This window comes from Anomaloglossus baeobatrachus, chromosome 8 (genome assembly GCF_048569485.1).
Source record: "Anomaloglossus baeobatrachus isolate aAnoBae1 chromosome 8, aAnoBae1.hap1, whole genome shotgun sequence".
NCBI classification, from domain to species: Eukaryota; Metazoa; Chordata; class Amphibia; order Anura; family Aromobatidae; genus Anomaloglossus; species Anomaloglossus baeobatrachus.
The window spans coordinates 148,011,319-148,026,665 of NC_134360.1; the positions used below are offsets into that span (position 1 = coordinate 148,011,319).

Genomic DNA, 15,347 nt, shown 5'->3' on the forward strand with positions numbered 1-15,347 from the left:
GCCACTAAGTTTTTTCAGTGTTTGCTATTAAAATGGCTTAGTAAAAATGAGCTTGAGGGTACAATGCAGAGGTGCTGGAAATTGCTTGGCACCAGTGGGACACTAATGAAGTCCAACAGCCAGTTTTAGGATGCCACTAAAGTTTCCTCAGTGTTTGCTATTTTAATGGCTTAGAAAAAATGAGCTTGAGGGTGCAATGCAGAGGTGCTGGAAATTGCTTGGCACCAGTGGGACACTAATGGAGTCCAAGAGCTACTTTTTGGATGCCACTAACTGGCAGCACTCTTTTCAATTAAAATGGATTGCAAAAATGTGCAGGAGGGGAGAATGCAGAGGTGGTGGGACTTGGTTGGCACAAGTGCCACAATAATGGAGGGCAGCAACCACTCTTTGGATGGCACTAACTGGCAGCACTCTGCAATTAAAATGGCTTTGCTAAAAAGGGCAGGAGGGTACAGTGGCCGGGTTGTGGGTCAGTGTACAGGAAAGGAAGCCTCACTTTCTATCCCTCTTAATGGTGAAATGCAGCAAGGAAGTCCCTGAGCTTAGCTACACAGACGCTGTTATCTGTAGCTGTTAACAACTGTTTCCACGGACCTGACTGTCACCTATGGCTCTGAGCAAGATGAAATGAGCCCTGAAAAGGGCTGAATTAAACTTCTATCCCTAATCTGTATAGTGCTGTGTGTAGAGCGTACACAGCAGAATCGGCGGCAGGAGCTACGTCAGCGGTGACTGTCACCCAGGCGCAGAAGGCAGATAATGGCATCCAGACGGGAAAATGGCCGTATTTATAATGCAAGGACATGTGACATGGACAGCCTATGACACATGCCCTTGCTTGTCTGGCAAAAAGTCCACTTAGCTGTGTGTGTGTCAGGGATTGGCTGACATGCTGGCCCGCCCCACTACACACGCGCTTAGGGAAGGAAGAAAAGAAAAAAAAAAAGGCGATCGCCATTATCCCAGCAGCAGTGTTCTGAATGCACACTATACGCTGAAATTTCATAATAGTGTGAGTCACAGAGTGACTTACACTATTACAGCGAAAAGCCAGCTAGTAATTAGCTTGGCTTTTTGCTGATAGAACCATTCTCGAACCTAACTCGAGCTAACGAACTTTTAGCAAAAAGCTTGAGTTCTAGTTCGATCTAGAACACCCCCCAAAATCACTCGAAATGCGAACTGGAGAACCATGAACCATGAACCGCGCTCAACTCTACTTACTACCACCACCTCCATGCTAGCACGTTTGAGCCATTAACTCCATGCTGCCACATCTGAGTCACTATCTCTGTCCTGCCACATCTGAGCCACTACCTCAGTGCTGCCATGTCTGAGCCGTCACCTCCTTGCTGCTACATCTGAGACACCACTGCTGTGCTGCCTAGTCCGAGTTACCACCTTTGTGCTGCCACATTCGAGCATACCCACACCGGACAATACGAGACTACCAGTCTGCCAGAGCCGACTCTACTGGTCCTGGCTGTTGTGCTTTTAGGCACCCTGAAGCTTCGCCTGACAATCCCTGTATAGGGGTTAGCTCCAGGTAAACTCCTTCAGGGAAGTCTAGTGTATGGCCCAGTGGGTCCACTCCTGGACGCTTGCCACCCCTCGGAAACCGTAACAATTCACTCTGTGAAAAATTGGAAATCTGGGGATAAAACAACATTTTAGTGGAAAATATGTGATTATTTTTCTTCACTGCCCAATAGTATAACAGTTTGTGATACACCTTCAGTGTCAATATGCTCATTAAATAAAGTAAATCAGTAAATTCATTGAGGTGTGTACTTTGTACTTGGGGATTATTTCTGCTGTTCTTGAACCTTATGGGCTCTGTCAATGTGAAATGGCACCCGCAAACCATTCCAGCAAAATCTCCAATACAGCACTCCTTCCTTTCTTCACTTTGTACTGTGCATCAAAGAAGTTTTTGACCACATTTGGGGTCTTGATAAATTCAGGAGAAATTGCACAAGAAATTGTATGGTCTGTTTTCTCCCACAAAAATGTATTTTTAATTTTCATGGCTCAACATTATAGTTTCCTGTGAAGTACCTGGAAGTTCAAGATGCTCACCACATATCTAAAAAACGTCCTTGAGGGGTTTTGTTTCCAAAATGGGGTCACTTGTTAGAGGGTTCAACTGTTTAGGCACAACAGAGGCTCTGCAAATGCAACATGGCATCCGCTAATGATTCCAGACAATTTTGCAATTAAAACATTAAATTGCGCTTCCGAGCCCTTAGTGCACCCAAACAGTAGTTTCCACCAAATTATTTGTTGCATTTTCTCCTTTAACTCTTGTGAAAATATAAGATTTGGGATTGAAGCAACTTTTTGTGGTAAAAATGTATTTTTAATTTTCATGGCTCAACATTCTAGAAGCACATGCGGTTTCAAGGTGCTCCCCACATGTCTACTTAAGATCTTTGAAAGGTTCGGTTTCCAAAATGGTTTCTACTGTTTAGGCACATCATGAGCTCTGCAAAAGCAAACATGTCATCCGCTATTGATGCCTCTCTGTTTGCCGCTATAAAATTCAAATTGCACTCATTCCCTTTGAAGCCCTGCCATGCAGCCAAACAGTAGTTTTTCATCCCATTTCTGGTATCAGCATACTCAGGAGAAGATGCACAATAAATTGTATCATAGATTTGCTCCTGTTACATTTGTGAAAATGCTAAATTTGGGACTAAAGTAACATTTTTGTGGGAAAAAGTAAAACTTTAATTTTTTCCTTCCACATTGCTTAAATTACTTTGAAGCAACTAAAAGGTTAATAATTAGTGAAAAGCGGATCCGGGGATATTCTAGGTTGCTGAAAGAACAAACTAAATGAAAATTTGAGTTTGATGGCCGAACTTGATCCGAACAATGAAACCCTTAAAAATCAACGAGACAAGAAGTTTGAGGCTGTAAAATAGCTGTAACATGACCATAGTAAGAACTAGAGTAAGAACTAGGGGGCTGCAAATGGAAGTTAAATGGTAGTAAGGGCAGAAGAGGTGTACATACTGTATTTCAGATACATGCAGTCGGACTCTTTTTTGGGCCTGCCAGTTAAGGTTCATCAATATTCATGGTTTTCCCACCCACCCTCTATGCCAGTGTCTGTGATTGGTTGTAGACTTCTTTACACACTCTCACCTTGTGTCCACATCTATGATTGGTTGCAGTCAGTTTGCTGCATAGTAGTGTAAAAATTAATGCATGCTTCCACCTTATTTTGATAGCCAGCATGGATAAAACAACTCCTAAAGGCTGCAGTCCTCACCTGTGAGCTTTACCATGGCTGGATATTAAAATAAATAAGGTAAATAATTTCTAAAAAAAGACGTAGGGTTCCTCCCATTTTTTCTATCTAGCCACGGTAAAGCAGGTAGCTGGGGTCTGCCTCGGAGCAGTCCCCAAAGAAAAAGCAAGCCCCCAAAATGCAACAATGGTGATGTAAGAAAACACAATACACAGATAAAAAATATAGATCAGCAAAGGTGAGCCCCGACTTACTAAATAGAACAGGATAGGACAGATAACTGATTGCGGCCAGCAAAAAACTCTGAAAAAATACCAATCTCCTGATAATAAAAAATATTGAGACCACACGGACTCTCCCCACTATATCAAGTACTCTTGTGCTTGACGTTTTAAAACAGAACTGCAGATATAATGGGAAGAAACAAAATCACAGAACAAGTAATTTTCTAAAGTGCAAATAATCCAAAACTGACCAGGCAGCAAGCTCCCTTTCTTGCTGTAGGAATGCCCTGCTCACAAAAGCAGAAAGAAAGATCCTCACATACAAGAAACCAAACACAGAATCAAATGGAATATGCAGAAACACTCTTAAGTGCAAATCCAGTAATTAAGCAAAGAAACAGTAGACGTATCTAGAGTAGATTCAGGCACCAAATAAATGGGAAAATCAGAAGGGAAAACTCACAACCATCTTCGGAAGCAGGCCGGAAGATTTATCACCGGCGACCGCCAGGCACAAAATGCTTACCTAAATAAACTAGGCTGATCTGCAATAGGATTTCTTGGATTCCCAATTAATTCCATCACCTGTCTGAATCACGGATTCCAACTCCGCTTCATTACCATTCCTGGCCACCAGAGGGAGCTCCACACCAGTATCCACTCGGATGACATTCACAACAGGTGACCATGCCTATTACTCCACTGTCCAGTCTCATAGGTACCCCATACTCAAGCTACAGAATTAATACAACACATACCCCCAACCGGTCCACACAATTGTCCTCAATGCTGCGAAGGGTGGTAAGTCCCAATCATATGCAAATGTTCTCACTGCCTGCAGGCCATACACAGGTCACATGTACAAACCGCTACTTAGTCTTATGTTCTATATGATGACATGGCAAAGCTATGAAAACGTTGTCTAATATACGTACGTGCAGTGCTTAATATATAAAAAAGTTAATAACATACGTAAAAAAAGTTATGAAAACAAAAAGCTGAAGAAGAAAAACAGGAAAGTCCTATACTTAACTGTCATCTGTAAGAAATGTTTTTTTTCTTTTTGCTCCTTTGACAGTTTTGTCTCTCTGGCGCTGAAGATCCAGCCATATAGCCAGCTTCAGAATGTCATAAGCAGGCTCTAATACAAACATTCTGAAAAATGCATGCACTCCTTACTTAGGTAACTGGTCACATCAGACTGTGGGGTGATGATGGCCCAAGGCAATAATCTGAATACTTTAGAGTTACAAATCCCTCCATTCTTGACAATGGAGAGAATTTTAAGCAAAAAGCAAATTGCACAGATGTTAGTTTTCACAAACATTTTCCAAATTTAACCATACTCGTGACTCCAGTCGCCATAATCTGATACTCCAAAGAAGTCTATGCAACTACTAAAGTGATGTAGTATATAGCAAAAGCAAACATGATTACAGGTTCCAGTCCCTAAAAATATAAGAAAAAAATAAAATAATATTTAAAAAATAACAAAGTATTAAATCACCCATTTCCCAAATCTAAAGTTAAAACAATAAAAATAATGTCTTTTTTGTATCAAAGCATTCTTAAAAGTCTGATCTAATAAGATATAAATTATTTTAGCTAATGAGGTTATTGTCATAAAGCCAAAAAAATTAAAATTATAACATTTTGCCGATTTAGTCACTCCTTAACCCCTCAAAAATGTCATAAAAATACTCAACTTTATTATATAATTTCAAAATACTACAGCTTGCCACTAGTGATGAGTGAGCCCCTGATGTGTGGTATCGGGAGACTTGCCCGAGCTTTTTGTAAAGTCCGTATTTGGGGTCAGAGATAACATGAACTTGCATCGGAACCCTGAGCTTGGACTTTACAGTTATGGGATGGGGCGGGGGCTGTAAAATAAAAAATATAGTTAATAATAAACATTGTAATTATACTTACTTGTCCTGCGACACATCCTGCAGACCCGTTCAGTCGCTGTTCACAAGCCTCTTTTGCTTCTGGGTCTAATCATTAACTTCTTGGAATTTGTCACTCGCCAGTTTTTGGCTTTTTTTGGTTGTGTTTGTGTCGCGGGCGGAGGGGTCGGGAATGCCGCTCGCCTGAGGGTTCGCTGGCGCTCGGGTCCGGTCCTTTTGCTCCTCGGTGGCTCGAGCACGGGGCCGGACCCAGGGCTCGAGCAGCGCCTCCTCGCCCACGAGTGAAAAGGGGTAGGTTTGTGGTGGGATGTCGGTTGTGACGCCACCCACGGGTTGTTGTGATGGTGGGCACCACCGCTGCTGGTGACGGGGGATCCCAGGAGGGATGGCGGAGAGCAGCTAAGGTGTTGACCCCTCCGTGGGTAGGGTCTGTTGGTCCCGGGGCCCCGGTTGGGGAGAAGGGAGGAGGGATAGGTGCAGATGCCGATGCGGGGAGGCAGCGTGGGCGCGGGTGCAACGTTGCGGTGCAGCGCGGTGCCGGATGGCACTGTTGCACTCACTCAGACACAGAAGGACAGAGTCTCTGGTAAACCAAATGGCTGGATGCACGGGGCCCGCAGCCAGCTTTGGTGTTCTCACTCTCCCCGGACGGGTTGATGGTGGCTGTCGTTTCCTGCACTTGTATTTGTGTTTGACTCCTATGGCTTCCATAGGTAGTCCCCTCCCCGGTGTGTACGTGTCGGGAGAGCCCGTTTTGCTCTCAAGCGCTGGCCCTTGGATCTTTGGCCCTTGGTGGTGGCTGTTATCTGGATGGGTTGGGCTGTTGCCTTCTGACGGGACTTGGTTGGGAATGAACCCCTGAGGTCCAGACTGCAATCAGAGAATTTGACCTTTATGGCGGCTCCTAGCCTAGTCGGGGTCTGAGTACCCTGCCTTGGTGCTTGGCTTCAATCTGCTCCCTGGTTCGGTACCGGTGGGCCACCGCCTGACCCCGGTCCTACGGTTCTGCTGACCTCCACCAACTCCTGCAGACGGCCACCACCGTCTTCCGACCTTGCTGATTTTACCTGGGCTTCGACCCAGACACACACAGTCTTTGCTCCTCTCACTTCCACCTCTCCACTTCAACTTCAACTTCAACTAACTTGCTTTTTCCCACCTCCAGGCCTGTGAACTCCTCGGTGGGCAGGGTCAACTGCCTGGCTCAGCCCCACCTGGTGTGGACATCAAGACTGGAGGGAGGCAACAAGGGTTTTGTTTGACTGATGTACCTAACCAGGGGAGGGGGTGTGTATGTGGTGTTAGTGTTCTGTGACCCCTGGGGGTCCAGGGTGTCCCACTTGCGGTGATGTCAGGGTTCACCAAAGTCAATGGCTTAGCCATGGACTCCATTGAACTTTGACTGTTACTGTCAGTGTCAGCCTGCTTCTCGCTCTGTATAGATGTTTGTCTGGGTCGGTCTGATCATTAACTTCTAGGAGTATTCACTGCACTGTTTGTCACTTGGCAGTTTTTGGCTTTTTTTGGCCATGTTTGCGGTGATGTCAGGGTTCACGAAAGTCCATGGCTTAGCCATGGACTCCATTGAACTTTGACTGTTACTATCAGTGTCAGCCTGCTTCTCGCTCTGTATAGATGCTTGTCTGTTCAGAGCAATGAAGCAGAGCTGACATTGCTCTCCCTGATTCTCGCTCTGTATAGATGCTTGTCTGTACAGAGCGATAAAGCAGAGCTGACATTGCTCTCCCTGCTTCTCGCTCTGTATAGACGCTTGTCTGTACAGAGCTACTGTATGAGAGCTATCAGAGACTTCATCCGAGTGTACAGCTGAGGCAGGTCAGTAACCTCGACAGACGTCACTGCAACACTACCGTAGCGTGAGTGCTTGTCGGCAGTGAGAGCACTGATGTCAGAGTCTGGGTTACTCGAGGGCACAGAAGACATCACAGAAGGTCCTGTAACCCTCGAGGTAACAACAACATTCACACCAGACTGGTCACATAGCTGTGACATCATGGACGGCGTCAGCTGTGTACTTGGGTGAAGTGTCTGACATCTCTCAGCTGAGTCTTTGTCAGCAGACCTGTGTTTGTCTCCTCGCACAGGTGTAGCAGAGCTAAAGAGATGCTCGCCTTTGGACTACATCGGAGAGGGATTTTTTTACAGCCCCTGGACCCGAGCTGGACCCAAATTGTAACACGAATTTCCCAGGAAGACTCGTGTTCCTGACCTTGTGCTCGAACACTATGTGTTCAGTACAAACCTCGAACTTTACAGTTCAGGTTCACCCATCACTACTTGCCACACAAAAAATAACAAGTGTTTTATAATGTTCCATGAAAACAAAATTACACATATCAAGAGGTAACGCAAATCCCATTTTAGCAGCTCTTTAATTTTTTTTTAAAATGAAAAAAAAATAAAATTCTGTACTCCTCTGAAGAATCATGTGGTCTAGTGAATTCTATTACACAGTCAATGCTGCATTTTTTTCCATCATTTCCCATCACTTTGAATTTTCTTTCCATATTGTTGTATATTACATGGTAAATTAAATGATCACATTTCTTAATTTCTTTTTTGTACACACTACATCTAATAATGCTCATGTTACCTAAGTGCGAGCCATTCAAACACTGCAAGTGTCTTAGGCCTGCAACACACATCCGTAGAAAACGTGCGTGTTTGGTCCGTTTCCGTATATACCGGAGACACGGCCAAACGTGCACCAATGTTATTTATTGTTTGAGGACACATGTGCGCTTTTCATTAAGGTCCGTGGGTCCGTGTGCGTGCTGCGTTTGTGTCTCCGTTTTGCACGGAAGCATGTCCGTTTTCAGCACGCAACACGCAGCACGGACCCAATGAAAGTCAATGGGTCTGTGCGCACGTCCGAGTGACACGGACGCATCTGTTTGTTCCCTGTACGTTTTGTGCTTTTTTCATGTGATGTCGGTCTTTTTTCTTTTTCTGTTTCGTTCTCTCCCTCAGTCCGTCGGTCGGTCGGTCTCTCTCTATATCTGTCGGTCAGTCTCTCTGTCTTATCTGTCCCTCTCGCTGTCTGTCGGTCAGTTCCCCCCTCTCTCATACTTACCGTTCCCCGATCTCCGGGGCGGCGCTGCACTGCTGTTATAAAAGCTCCGGCGGCTTTTACTATTTTGAAAAAGCCGGACGCTCATTAATCAATCTCGTATTCCCTACTTTACCCGCACACAGGCGCCTGTGATTGGTTGCAATCTCACACGCCAACCACGCTGTGTTACAGCTATGTCACTGCACCCAATCACAGCAGCCAGTGGGCGTGTCTATACTGTGCAGTAAAATAAATAAATAAATAATTTAAAAAAACGGCGTGCGGTCCCCCCCTATTTTAATACCAGCCAGATAAAGCCATACGGCTGAAGGCTGGTATTCTCAGGATGGGGAGCCCCATGTTATGGGGAGCCCCCCAGCCTAACAATATCAGTCAGTAGCCGCCCAGAATTGCCGCATACATTATATGCGACAGTTCTGGGACTGTACCCGGCTCTTCCCGATTTGCCCTGGTGCATTGGCAAATCGGGGTAATAAGGAGTTAATGGCAGCCCATAGCTGCCACTAAATCCTAGATTAATCATGTCAGGCGTCTCCCCGAGATACCTTCAATGATTAATCTGTAAATTACAGTTAAAAAACACACACACACCCAAAAAATCCTTTATTAGAAATAAAAAACACGAACAAAGTTCCTCATCACCAATTTATTAACCCCGACAAAGCCCTCCATGTCCGGCGTAATCCACGGACCTCCAGCGTCGCATCCAGCTCTGCTGCATGCAGGTGACAGGAGCAGCAGAAGACACCGCCGCTCCTGTCACCTCCACGCAACAAATGAGGTGAGTATCGTGATCAGCTGCTGTCAGTCAGGTAACTCACGGCCACCGCTGGATTAACCTCAGTGACAGCTCAGCTGATCGCGATAATGAGCGGCCGGCTTTTTCAAAATAGTAAAAGCCGCCGGAGCTTTTATAACAACAGTGCAGCGCCACACCGGAGATCGGGGAACGGTGAGTATGAGAGAGGGCTGCTCAATTCAGTCACTCAGGGGATTAGCGGTCACCAGTGAGTCCATCACGGGTGACCGCTAATCAGTACGCGGCACACAGACAGAGCCGCAGCATGACAATGAAGTTGGGTGAAGTTCACCTGAGTTCATTCTCATTGCGCAACTCTGTCTGCTGTCTGCCGACATGTATCAACGACATTGTGCATCACACACACACACGGAACATTTTACACGGACAACACACACACATGTCAGTTATTTCACTCACGCACACACGGACATTCCACACACACATACGGCTAGCATACAGGATACACACGCAGGCCACACATACCATAAAAACGGACCTAAAAAACGGAAAACGGACCCGAAAAACGGCCCGTTTTACACGGACGTGGTTTTAACGGATGTGTGTTTTCGGCCTTACACTGGGCCAAGCACCAAGCGTATTCGAGCACAGTGATGCTCGCTCTAATGGTTTGCATATGTAAAGCACCCGAACTCCGAACTCAAACACTAATTTTTTGTAATGTCTGTGTTCGGTACGAACAGTGAACTTTACTGTTCAGGTTCGCTCATTTATACTGTTGACACCGCAGAATTTCTGCACATATTAGGTAAATTAGATTATTTTTCTTTTAATTTTTAAGTGTATTATTTTACACATACTGTACTTTTATCACATATTGGAAGCTATGCTTTTTTTGTTTGTCTCTAATTTTGTCTCTTGTTGATGTGTAATGTTTTAAATAGAGCTACAATATTGTATCCTTCCTGGTAAATAATAATTATATGCTTTTTTGGTACATTTTTTTTTTAAAAAAATGCATATGTGTTTTTTTTACCTGCAGATATTCTGCATTTAATGCAATTCTATTGGAAAAATTCAGTGAAAGAAATTGAAAAATGGATTTCAAACAAGAACTACAGGACAGTTTACGCTGAGTAAAAAAAAAAAACAGAGTGGGCATGAGATTTCTATGAATCCCATCCATTTTTCTAGAATTGTAAGTCACATTTTTGACACAGCACAAATATGCAACAACAAAAACTCACTAAAAATATATTGTGGCTACACAGCCTTAGGCCCCCTTCACACGTCCGTGAAAAACACACACGTGTGTTACGGGCCATTTTTCGGGTCCGTGTCCCGTTTTTGTGTCCGTTTTTATGGTCCGTATGGCATCTGTGTGAATTGCGTATGCTAGCCGTGTTTGTGTGTGGAACGTCCGTGTGTGCATGTGGAATGAACGTGTATGTGTACGCGGAATGTCCATGTGGAATGTCCGTGTGTGTGATGCACAATGTCGTTTATAAATGTCGGCTGACAGCCGACAGAGTTGCGTGATGAGAATTAACTCGGGTGAACTTCACCCGACTTCATCCTCATACCGCGGCTCTGTCTGTGTCGAGTACTTATTAGCGGTCACCGGTGAAGGATTCACCGGTGACCGCTAATCTCCCAAGTGACTGAAGTTTCCGACCCTCTCTCATACTCACCGATCCCCGATCACCGGCGCGGCGCTGCATGGCATTCACACTGCTGCTGCGGCTTTTACTATTTTGAAAAAGCTGGCCGCTCATTAAACAATCTCGTATTCCCTGCTTTCTCCGCCCACCGGTGCCTATGATTAGTTGCAGTGAGACACGCCCCCACGCTTAGCCCCACGACACAGGTGTCTCACTGCACCCAATCACAGCAGCCGGTGGGCGTGTCTATGCTGTGCAGTAAAATAAATAAATGAATAATTTAAAAAAACGGCGTGCGGTCCCCCCCAATTTTAATGCCAGCCAAATAAAGCCATACGGCTGAAGGCTGGTATTCTCAGGATGGGGAGCTCCACGTTTTGGGGAGCCCCACACCCTAACAATATCAGTCAGCAGCTGCCCAGAATTGCCGCATACATTAGATGCGACAGTTCTGGGACTGTACCCGGCTCTTCCCGATTTGCACTGGTGCTTTGGCAAATCAGGGTAATAAGGAGTTAATGGCAGCCCATAGCTGCCACTAAATCCTAGATTAATCATGTCAGGCGTCTCCCTGAGATACCTTCCATGATTAATCTGTAAGTGACAGTAAATAAACACACACACCCGAAAAAATCCTTTATTAGAAATAAAAAACACAAACATATACCCTGGTTCAACAATTTAATCAGCCTGAAAAAGCCCTTCATGTCCGGTGTAATCCAGGATGCTCCAGCGTCGCTTCCAGCTCTGCAGCATGGAGGTGACAGGAGCAGCAGAAGACACCGCTGCTCCTGTCACCTCCACGCAGCAACTGAAGAGTGCCGCGCGATCAGCTGAGCTGTCACTGAGGTTACCCGCTGTCAACGCTGGATCCAGTGAGTAACCAGCGGGTAACCTCAGTGACAGCTCAGCTGATCGCGCGGCTGTCTTCATTTGCTGCGTAGAGGTGACAGGAGCGGTGGTGTCTTCTGCAGCTCCTGTCACCTCCATGCAGCAGAGCTGGAAGCGACGCTGGAGCATCCTGGATTACGCTGGACATGGAGGGCTTTTTCGGGCTGATTAAATTGTTGAACCAGGGTATATGTTTGTGTTTTTTATTTCTAATAAAGGATTTTTCAGGTGTGTGTGTTTAATTACTGTAACTTACAGATTAATCATGAAAGGAATCTCGGGGAGACGCCTGACATGATTAATCTAGGACTTATTGACAGCTATGGGCTGCCATTAACTCCTTATTACCCCGATTTTCCAAAGCACCAGGGCAAATCGGGAAGAGCCGGGTACAGTCCCAGAACTGTCGCATCTAATGTATGCGGCAATTCTGGGCGGCTGCTGACTGATATTGTTAGGGTGGGGGGCTCCCCATAACATGGAGCTCCCCATCCTGAGAATACCAGCCTTCAGCCGTATGGCTTTATCTGGATGGCATTAAAATTGGGAGGGACCGCACGCCGTTTTTTTTAATTATTTATTTATTTATTTTACTGCACAGTATAGACACGCCTACCGGCTGCTGTGATTGGGTGCAGTGAGACACCTGTCACTCAGTGTGGGGGCGTGTCTCACTGCAGCCAATCATAGGCGCCAGTGGGCGGGGAAAGCTGGGAATACGAGATTGTTTAATGAGCGGCCGGCTTTTTCAAAATAGTAAAAGCCGCCGCAGCAGTGTGAATGCCGTGCAGCGCCGCGCCGAACGGTAAGTAAGAGAGAGGGGGGGAAACTGACCGACAGACTGTGAGAGAGGGACAGACAGACAGAGAGACCGACAGAGAGACAGAGAGACCGACCGACGGACTCAGAGAGATTGACCGACATACACAGAAATAGAAAGAATGGCCGACATCACTAGAAATAAAAACAGCAAACGGACACGGACTATAGGTAGATGCATACGTGTTTACTAACGTGTGTGCACATACCCATAGACTTTCATTGTGTCCATGTGTGTGTGCTCCGTGCAGATAACGGACATGCATCCGTGCAAAACGCAAACACATATGGATCACGGACACGCACACACAGACAATGAAATAACGCACGTGTGACCACAATCATAGATTAACATTGGTGCATGTTTGTCCGTGTCTCCGGTATATACAGAAATGGAACAAACATGCACGTGTTTCACGGACGTGTGAAGGGGGCCTTTGGGGCACTTTGCACACTACGACATCGCAAGCCGATGCTGCGATGTCAGGCGGGATAGTCACCGCCCCCGCCGCAGCTGCGATATCATGGTGATACCTGGCGTAGCGAACATTATCGCTACGCCAGCTTCACATGCACTCACCTGACCTGCAACGTCGCTCTGGCCAGCGACCCACCTCCTTATTAAGGGGGCGGGTCGTGTGGCGTCATAGCGATGTCACACGGCAGGTGGCCAATAGAAGCGGAGGGGCGGAGATGAGCGGGATGTAAACATCCCGACCACCTTCTTACTTCTGCATTGTGGCCGGGACGCAGGTAGGAGATGTTCCTCGCTCCTGCGGCTTCACACACAGCAATGTATGCTGCCGCAGGAACGAGGAATAACATCGTAACATCGGTCATTCCCAATTCATGGAAATGACCGACTCTACACCAATGATACGATTACGACGCTTTTGCGCCCATTAATCGTATGAAAAATGCTTTACACACTACGATATCGCCTGCAACGCCGGATATGCGTCACTTTCAATTTGACCCCACCGACATCGCACCTGCGATGTCGTAGTGTGCAAAGTGCAACTTAGGCCTGAGTCACACAAGCGAGTGACTCGCGAGTCTCTCATCGGCATCACCCGGCACGGCCACACACTCTTCTGACAGGAGTGGGTTGGTTGCATGTATTTCTATGCAGCTGAGATGCTACTGTCTGAAGAGTGTGCGACCATGCTGGGTGATGCCGATGAGAGACTCACGAGTCACTCGCGAGTGTGACTCCAGCCTTACAGGGGATTTCCAGGCGTGAACACTGTCAAGATTCTCCATTCTGAGTAACAAGGAGATGACTGCAAAAATGTATAGTAGAAGCACAGCCAACTCTGCACAGTGCTCATGCCAGCTATAATATATAGCTGCCATCTGTCTGCAACAGCAGCATTTGGAGTTCTCATCGATCAGGACTTTTAAGCCTGCTTTACCCATTGCAATTTCGCATACGATATCGTATGCGATTTGCAACGCCCCCATCGTATGTGTGGCACGTTCAATTTGTTGAACGTACCGCACAAACGATTAACCCCCGTCACACTTACCTTCCATACGACCTTGATGTGGGCGGCGAACGTCCACTTCCTGGAGTGGGAGGGACGTTTGGCGTCACATCGACGTCACACAGCAGCCGGCCAATAGAAGCAGAGGGGCGGAGCTGAGCGGGACGTAAACATCCCGCCCACCTCCTTCCTTACGCATTGTGGGCCAGGAGCCACAAGACGTAGGTAAGATCTGTTCATCGTTCCCGGGGTGTCACACACTGCAATGTGTATTACCCCGGGTACGATGAACAACCTGACGTGCAATTCTAGAGAAAGGTACGATGTGTATGCGATGAACATTTTAACATGCAATCGCACGTACGTCACACACTGCAATGTAACTTACGATGCCGGATGTGCGTCTCTTACGACGTGACCCCGCCGACACATTGTAAGATACATTGCAGCATGTAAAGCAGGCTTTAACCTCTTAGATATTGCTGTCAATTGCTGATTGAGGCTTTTGAAGCCTGTGATCCGACTGCAAGTTAGTTTAGGCCAACATCAGCTTTCCTATGACAAGATCACAGGAAACAAATGAATGGTAATAACAACGGGAGGCCAACTAAACAGCCCCAATGCCTGTTATGTGATTTTCAGCCTATATCTGGGCATTATAGAAGATAATTATTTTTATTATATAGAGAATGTTCTGGTATTGCTGCATATAGTAGAAACTATCAGACAATTGTAGGTTCAAATCTCTCAAGCATACTAATAAATTAAAAAGTAAAGATAAAAAGTTTTTAAGAATGTAAAAAAAGATATAAAAAATTAAATCATCCCCTTTTCCCCAGATAACAATATAGAAATGTTAAAAAAATAAAAATTAGACATATTTGGTATCAAAGTGTTCAGAAATCTCGTTTTTAACAATACAAAAATAATTAACCTGATTAGTAAAAACTGGAAAGAATAATAAAACCGCAATGCCAGAATGGTGAGTATTTGGTTGCCACCACACAAACAAATAAATGCAAAAATAAATTATCAAGGAATTGAATGTACCCTAAAATAGTTCCAATAAAAGTATCACCAACTAGCCAAAATTGTGGATTGGAATTTTTGGGTGAAATTCACTTGGAATTTTTTTGCTACTTTCTAGTAAAATGTATGATTAAAACAGATAGTGTTTTTCAGAAGTACAACTAGTTCCACAAAAAAAAACAAAAAAACCACCAATCACCAGGATTTTTTTAT

General features: G+C 45.4%; 1 protein-coding gene across 4 annotated transcripts in view; it reads right to left on the reverse strand.

Moving 5' to 3' along the window:
* KCNT2 (potassium sodium-activated channel subfamily T member 2) overlaps positions 1-15,347 on the reverse strand; it is a 1,626,062-nt gene that overhangs the window by 382,314 nt on the left and 1,228,401 nt on the right. The window lies entirely within an intron of this gene.